This window comes from Aotus nancymaae, unplaced genomic scaffold (assembly GCF_030222135.1).
Source record: "Aotus nancymaae isolate 86718 unplaced genomic scaffold, 86718_ANA_hifiasm-v0.15.2.pri h1tg000040l, whole genome shotgun sequence".
Taxonomy (NCBI): domain Eukaryota; kingdom Metazoa; phylum Chordata; class Mammalia; order Primates; family Aotidae; genus Aotus; species Aotus nancymaae.
This window is the reverse complement of record NW_026988454.1, coordinates 36,149,312-36,157,268: the sequence shown is the minus strand read 5'-3', so window position 1 is coordinate 36,157,268 and position 7,957 is coordinate 36,149,312.

The window sequence follows — 7,957 nt, the reverse complement described above, 5'->3', positions numbered from 1 at the left end:
TACACCTGGAATATACACCATTTTTATTTATTTATTTTATTCAATAAACCCAGAGGATAAAAAGATAACAGAACAAACGTTTCCCAGTGCATCTCTTGCAGACCTAAGACTGCTTATTTTGTTTCTTTGTGATGTCTTTCCCTGCTCCTTTCTTTTTCAAAATCTCCTTGAAGTTCATTTTAAGATGGTCCCATCTGTATTAAAATATTGAAGTGGAAAAAGATGGCCCAAGATTACCCATGGCATCCCATACACCCTTGAATATATAGATTGAGAAGCATCACCTGCCATCTGCCCACCCCAGCTCCACAAAGTCTTACTTATTTTATCACACTTTCAGTTATCCCTGGTTTACAAGGTTGTCATCCATTTTGCAAACAGAACATTAGCAGTGTTTGAACAGCGTAGCTCTGAAGTTTGACATTAAATAAAAGAAATATCGAGGCCATGGACCAAGGAAAATCTGCCCTTTCACAGGTTAGTGTCACTCTCATTAGACAACGGTTTTCCAAAGTGAATTTCTAGCCAAGGCTGTCTTGTATGCCAATGATTATTAAATAAACCAAGGAGAAGGCATTAAAAGAAGATAAGATATTATGAGACATTCCAAGTTCTTGAACTTTCTCCTTTCAGTTGGCAGTGATAAGAATGAAGGACTAGAAGGAGCTTGGGAGAGGGCAAACTGAAATCATAAATTACTGTGATAACCACAGTGACGCAGACTGCTAGACTTCAGGGAAATCACTAAGGTAACTATTCAAATTAAATGAGGCCAAAAGGGCAATATGGGTAAGAAATTATATTAAAACCAGGCCTAAAGAAAAGCAGATATGAGGAAAAGAATGAGAATGAATATTTAAAACTGCAGTAATGGTATCTGCATTAAGCATTCCTTCCTTGAGTATTCATTGACCCAGTCTTAAGGTACACTGTGATTCAAGTCAGCAGTTTTTTTCTTATTCATCTAAGATACATACAAAACGTGAACCACACGTGGAGAAACAGAACAGCAGGCACTGGTTGCCACACCTGTTGGTATGATGGCTTGGATTTTATTGCCTGCTTGTATTATAAAGCAAGTTAGCTCTATGCTTATTGCTCTGAAGAATGAATACAGATACTGTGCATAATAGTATGGTAGGATAACTTTGAATTTTCAAGAATTCATTTTTTTAAAAGAAATTATTTTGCAAAGTTGGTGTTTTATCAGTAACACATTATTGATATCAGACATCACAACCAATCATAAAAAAACAGTTTCCAGGGAGGCCGAGGCGGGTGGATCACGAGGTCAAGAGATCGAGACCATCCTGGTCAACATGGTGAAACCCCGTCTCTACTAAAAATACAAAAATTAACTGGGCATGGTGGCGTGTGCCTGTAATCCCAGCTACTCAGGAGGCTGAGGCAGGAGAATTGCTTGAACCCAGGAGGCGGAGGTTGCGGTGAGCCGAGATCGTGCCATTGCACTCCAGCCTGGGTAACAAGAGCGAAACTCTGTCTCAAAAAAAAAAAAAAAGAAAAGAAAAGAAAAAGAAAAAACCAGTTTCCATCAATAGGAGATTGATTAATGAAACCTGATGACTTAGATTTCCAGTTGCCAACTTCAGGTTGTGAAGTTAATTAAAGAGAATTTCAACAGAGTAAAAGAGTAACTTCACAAACACTTGTAAACTACATCTTAGGAAGAAAATATTGCTGAGAACACAACAGTTCATAACACACAGTATTTTTACAACCTAAAGCGCTAAGGTGGTTTGATGAGAAGCACTCGAAAACTTCCTAATGCATCATCATAAAAACGTTTTGAATAAGTCATAAAAATGAACTAGAATTAGCAAATAATATGGGAAAATGTTCACCTTACTATAATTTTAAAAAGCAAATTAAATCACAAGGAGTTACCACTTTAAGGCCTTGGAATTAACAATTTAAAGAAGTTAAAAGAAAATTGTTGCCTGTGTGTAGGTGGGTGCCACAAATGACCATTTTCATAGATTACCTGAACCAGTATAAAGAGACACACCTTTTGGATAGCAATTTGACAAATAAATGTCTAGAGCCTCCAACACTCATAACCTTTGGCCCAGTAGTTTTCATAAAACTATTTTCATGAAAGTGTTTATTAAAATATAACTCATTATAGTTAAAATGAGAAATTTTTAAGTACAATTTAGTAACAACCAGTTTGGATTTGTTAGGTGATCTTTGGTATTCTTATAAGGTGATCTATTATTTAGCCATTCAAATGATATGTATTTAGGACTAGGTAATTATATAAATATCACCATCAAATGAAATTAAGTTAAAAAACAGAATCCACAGATGGATATACGGTATTGAAATAAGTTAGATCAAAAGAAACAAAAATTTAGGCATTAAGAAAAATGGAAGAAAACCTCTGCAAAATTAATCGAGACTGAGAAGGTAAAAGCTCTTCCCTGCCATTCATCAGTCTGGAATAACACCCAGATCCAGATCAAGCCAGTTGCTCTGTTGACAGGAAACAACATTTCTCCCAAGGTCATGCTGCAGCTATAAAGTCATAATGGTACCTTTCTTCGAGGGTTTATTATCTCTTACTAAAAGAATCTTGTTTTCTGAAATTATAGACTGTCGAAAACCTTGCTCTTTGAAATCATACAAGTAAGAATGAAGCGCCCACTCTCGTTGCTGGGAGAATTTAAGTCACATTGACACAGAGATGCAGCCTTGATTTCCAATCCAAGTGGAGTGTTACAGATAAGGAGTTTCTTGATGCAGCATTTCACACCTATCTTAACTTTGGGATTTCCAAAGAGAAAGGCCCCTGGGTCTATTTTGCAGTCCAGACTTCATGTTGATTCTTTTGCCCATGGCTCTGCTTTGCTCTTTCAAATCCTATACTAACCCCTTTTCTTTCTTTGGTGGGAAACCCCATAATTCCTCTGATTTGTGATCTCCTTTGTTGCAAAAAGTCAATAAACAGACTAGTGGTCTTTGGCTTATTGGACTAGGATACACCAAAATGGTTTTCCTGTGACGGAATTGTCCTTCCCCTCTGTAGCTGTACTTTTCCAAAGATGTACTTTTCAATGAAAAACTATTTCTTTCACAATGAGGAAACGTTGGGTATTCTCATTTTTGACTAAAACTACTCACATGTGTTTTACATGCACACATACATCATAATACTAGCCACAATTATATCTGGGCCATAAATTATGGGTGATTTTTTTCTTCCTTGATTTTTTCCCCTAAAATTATGACAATGAAAATGTATTACTGGCCGGGTACAGTAATCCTAGCAGTTTGGGAGGCTGAGGCAGGCGGATCATGAAATCAAGAGATCAAGACCATCTGGTCAACATAGTGAAAGCCTGTCTCTACTAAAAATACAAAAATTAACTGGGTGTGGTGGCATGTGCCTGTAGTCCCAGCTACTTGGGAGGCTGAGGCAGGAGACTCCCTTGAACCTGGGAAGGGGAGTTTGCAGTGAGCTGAGATCGTGCACTCCAGCCTGGAGACTAGAGCAAGACTCCAATCTCAAAAAAAAAAAAAAAAAAAAAAAAAGAATTCCTTTTAAAATTAGAAATAAGTTAACAGTTAATATTTCAAAATCTTTTGATGAACAATTCTGCTTATTTGCAAAATGAGATCTATACTTCTTGACAAATACATTGCAATGTGGGACAGAAACAATCCAAGTTCTGGCCAGAGGAAGAAGGACGCGGTGCTTCTTGTAGTCAAATGGCAAAATCACTCTCCATCACCTCTGACAAGCGGCCTTGGCATATTGTCCTCATTTCCCATTTGGACTCTAATGAACCACAGGGGTGGACATTATGGTTCTGTTTAGGTCTCTGGGAACCACAATTTATTTTAGGGTCTTGGCAAGAAAACTCTAGAAGCCTTTGATTTAGGAATGTTGGAATATCATCCGTTCTTCAGCCATTCTTCAATGTTCTAATAATTTGATAACATTTCCTGCTTGATAGCTTAAGGTCTAAGGAAGGTCACGCTAGTGCTTTGAACTCAAACCAGAAATGAACATTTCAGCTGTATTATCACTGTCACCTAATGGTATGGCTTCATTTAATTTCATCTTATAGCACTGTGCAGTGTTTCTGAGGCTCCTTTGACATCCTCAGTTAAAATAAAATGCAATGGAGAAAAAAGGGTGAGGAATTTTTAGAATTGTGGTAAAATATATATAATGTAAAATTTTCCATTTTAATCATCTTCAAGTATACAATTCACTGGCATTAATGACATTTACACTGTTTTACAACCATCACCCCAAAAGAAACTCTGTGCCCATTAGGCAGTAACTTCCCATTTTCCCTTCTCTCTCTTACCCTTGTAACTTCCAATTTGCTTGCTGTCTCTGTGAATTTGCCTATTAGCTATTTTGTATAAATGGAATCACACAACAGTCATCCTTTTGTATCTGGCTTAGTCCACTTAGCATAATGTTTTCAGGGTTTATCCACGTGCAGTATATATCACCTTTTATGGCTGAGTCATATTTCATATATGTGTATACATTCTGTTTGTCCATCCATCTGTTGATGGGCCCTTGGTGTTTCTACCTTTCTGCTATTGTGATTAGTGCTTTTATGAACTATACTAGCACTGTTTGCATACAAGTATCTGTTTGAGTTCTGTTTTCAATTCTTTTGGTTACATACCTAGGAGTACAACTATGGGTCATATTGTAGTTTCATATTTAACTTTTTGAGGAACTGTCAAACTATTTTCCATAGTGACTGTACTATTCTATATTCCACCCTCAAGGCTTCCAATTTTGGGATGGAAGTAAATCTGGCACCTGATTTCTTATCCTAGCTCTTCTAAGAATTGGTTTATTGTTTAACAATAGTTCTGCATGGCCTATCTCATTCTTTGGTGCATCATTTTTTTTCTTTTTCTTCCATTGGATTACTAATGACAGCTGTCTCTGGAGAAATATTAATTAATCACTTTCCTTGCTATGTATGCTTGTAGGTTACCATTTGCATAATATTGTTGGCATTTCAGTGGCTAAGGTTGGTTGGCTGGATTTTAATATGGAGCTTACTTATGCCCAATTCCAAATTTACCAATAGGAGTACAGTGAATCTCAGTATAATATAAATTACCTAGAAATAACTGTGACTATTTTTGTGCTATTATTTTTGTGCTAGATTATAGATACTCACGTCTATATGCATAGATATAATATAGAAAACCATACTATGTTATGCTATAGATGCTATTATGCTATGCTCTTGAAACATAAACTAAAAAATAGTTTTCCCACTTTGATCCCATACACGGTTTTTTTCCAGGAGAGATTTATGCTTTAAGGTTAGCTAACTTTGGTTCCAATTCTGAGTGCAAGCCACATCCACTTTCCTAAAAAGCATGCTAATCCTTCCAGCTGGCACCTCTGTATTTTGCTCCTAATTGTTCTTGTCAGTTGGCAGTGGAGCATCTCAAGTGTTAGAATTAGTAAACACCAATGGCATGCAATCTAACTGATAGCAATCTATCTGAGTGGCATCAATATCTGAATCCTGAAGATACTCACTCTTTATTTTCTTGCTTATTACTATCCAGTCATCTTGGTTTTATAAAATTCCAGGAGGGTTACTGGTGAAGCTGCATATTTTTCATGTACTGTCCTCCCTGGAGAATTATCATATTTCAAACATGGGATTGTCTGGAAAAACCAATATGTACATTCCCTCTTGTATTAGTCTGTTCTCGCACTGCTATAAAGAAATACTTGAGACTGGGTAATTTCTAAAGAAAGAGGTTTAATTGGCTTATGGTTCCACAGGCTATTCAAGATGCATGGCTTGGGAGGCCTCGGGAAACTTACAATCATGGCAGAAGGTGAAGGGGAAGCAGGCACATCTTCACATGGCCAGAGCAGGAGGAAGAAAAGACGGGGGAGGTGCTACACACTTTTAAGCAATCAGAATTCCTGAGAACTCACTCACCATCACGAGAACAGCAAGGGGGAAATCCGCCCCCATGATCCAGTCACCTCCCACCAGGCCCCTCCTCCAACACTGGGGATGACAATTTGAGATTTGAGTGGGGACAAAGACCGAAGCCATATCCCTCCCCATGGCCATTCAAAAGGCAACGTGCCAGAAATTTTCCATTTCCTCCTCAGGACTCACCCTCCTCCTGAGCTGTATCTGTATCTTGTCTACAGAGTATCATACCCTCTGGTTTCTGGTTAGGTTCAGCCAGTGGGGAGCCCAGGAAGATTATCGGAGAGGAGTGAGGACAAGATTTTTTTCCTTTGGGTTCCTTCCTGGGTAGTTGCCTCAAGCTGCTGAGAACCTTGATAAAAGGTCACTCTCAAGGATTCTCTTCTAGACGGTTCTTTCTCCATCTGCATTTTGGTAGCCCTCTCTTTGCTACTGGCATGAGATTCCTTCACTATTCCTTATGCTTCTCCTACTTTTGTAAGAAGTTCCTTTTTAGTAAATTTTTCCTGAGTGAGTTTTGCTTAACTGTCCATTGTTTTCTACTGGGACCCTGAGGGATGTGGGCAATAAAGGGGTTTTGGTGTTACTGCTTCTTTAAATAAAGCTCACTCAGCCTATACTTGCAATTTTCTATCTTTGGTTGTGACAGTTCTGGGTGACACTATTTCAGTATGTGTCATGAAATTCTCCAATTTCCACTGCAATTCTAAAACAAAAATTTGACATTTAACACCTGTAACAGGTGGGAGTGAGGAGTGTGACTTTTAGAATCATTGGCTCAGTCATTCTTGAGATGATAATTGGCCGTTACAAGAGGCACATTCTAGAAGTTGGGCAAGAGGCCAAGAAGTAGCAAGCACATGCCCAAGGACTACTCAGGTCTAGACCATGGCGGATATTGGCTATGGTGAATGAGAGAATAGTTGCTTTGTCCGAAGCTATTCAAATTCAAATTAATAAAGAAGCTGCAAAATTAGCAAAACCAAGCTATAATTTTTTGGATGCAAATGCAGTGGTAAAACTGCAGTGAAAAGTAACATCGTGTTTATCAACGATTGTAAATCAAGTGAATGACTATGTCCAAGCTGGAGAGGGAGGGTTTTGTCATCAGGCAGGGACACGAGGGTATTTCTGGGCCACCATAACAAAATGCCACAGATTGGGGGATTTATTTTCTCACAGTACTGAAGGCTGGAAGTCCAAGATCAAGGCATCAGGAGGTATGATTTTTTTTCAGAGGCATCTCTCTTTGGCTTCAAATGGCCGTCTTCTTGTTGTATTTATCTGTGGTCTTTTCTCTATGTGTGCACGTCTAATGTCTCACTCTGTGTGTGTCCAAATTTTCTCTTTTTTTTTTCACTTTTTTTTTTTTTTAGAGAGAGACAGGGTTTCACCATGTTAGCCAGGATGGTCTCGATCTCCTGACCTCGTAATCTGCCCACCTCAGCCTCCCAAAGTGCTGGATTACCAGCGTGAGCCACTGCACCCAGGCCAAATTTCCTCTTCTTATAGGGACACCAGTTATATTGGATTACCATCCACCCTAATGACTTCGTTAAACCTTAATTACCTGTTTAAAAGCCCTATCTCCAAATACAGTCACATTCTGAGGTACTGGGGGTTAGGACTTCAACATCAGAATTGGGAAAGATACAATTCCACCCATAACAGGTGCTGATATTGCATTTCTTGATCTCAGAGATGGTTTCAGAGGTATTTAATTTTTTTTTATTTATTAAACTATACACTAATGTTTTACACTCTTTCATGATTTTTATACTTTATTTCACATTTTTTTTTTTTTGAGATGGAGTTTCGCTCTTGTTGCCCAGGCTGTAAGTGCAATGGTACTATCTTGGCTCACAGCAACCGCAGCCTCTTGGGTTCAAGGGATCCTCCACAATTTTTAAAAAGTTAAATAAATCAGCATACTGTGCTTGCCAAAAAAAAAAACAAAAACAAACAAAACCCAGTTGTGAGTCCATGTTTTG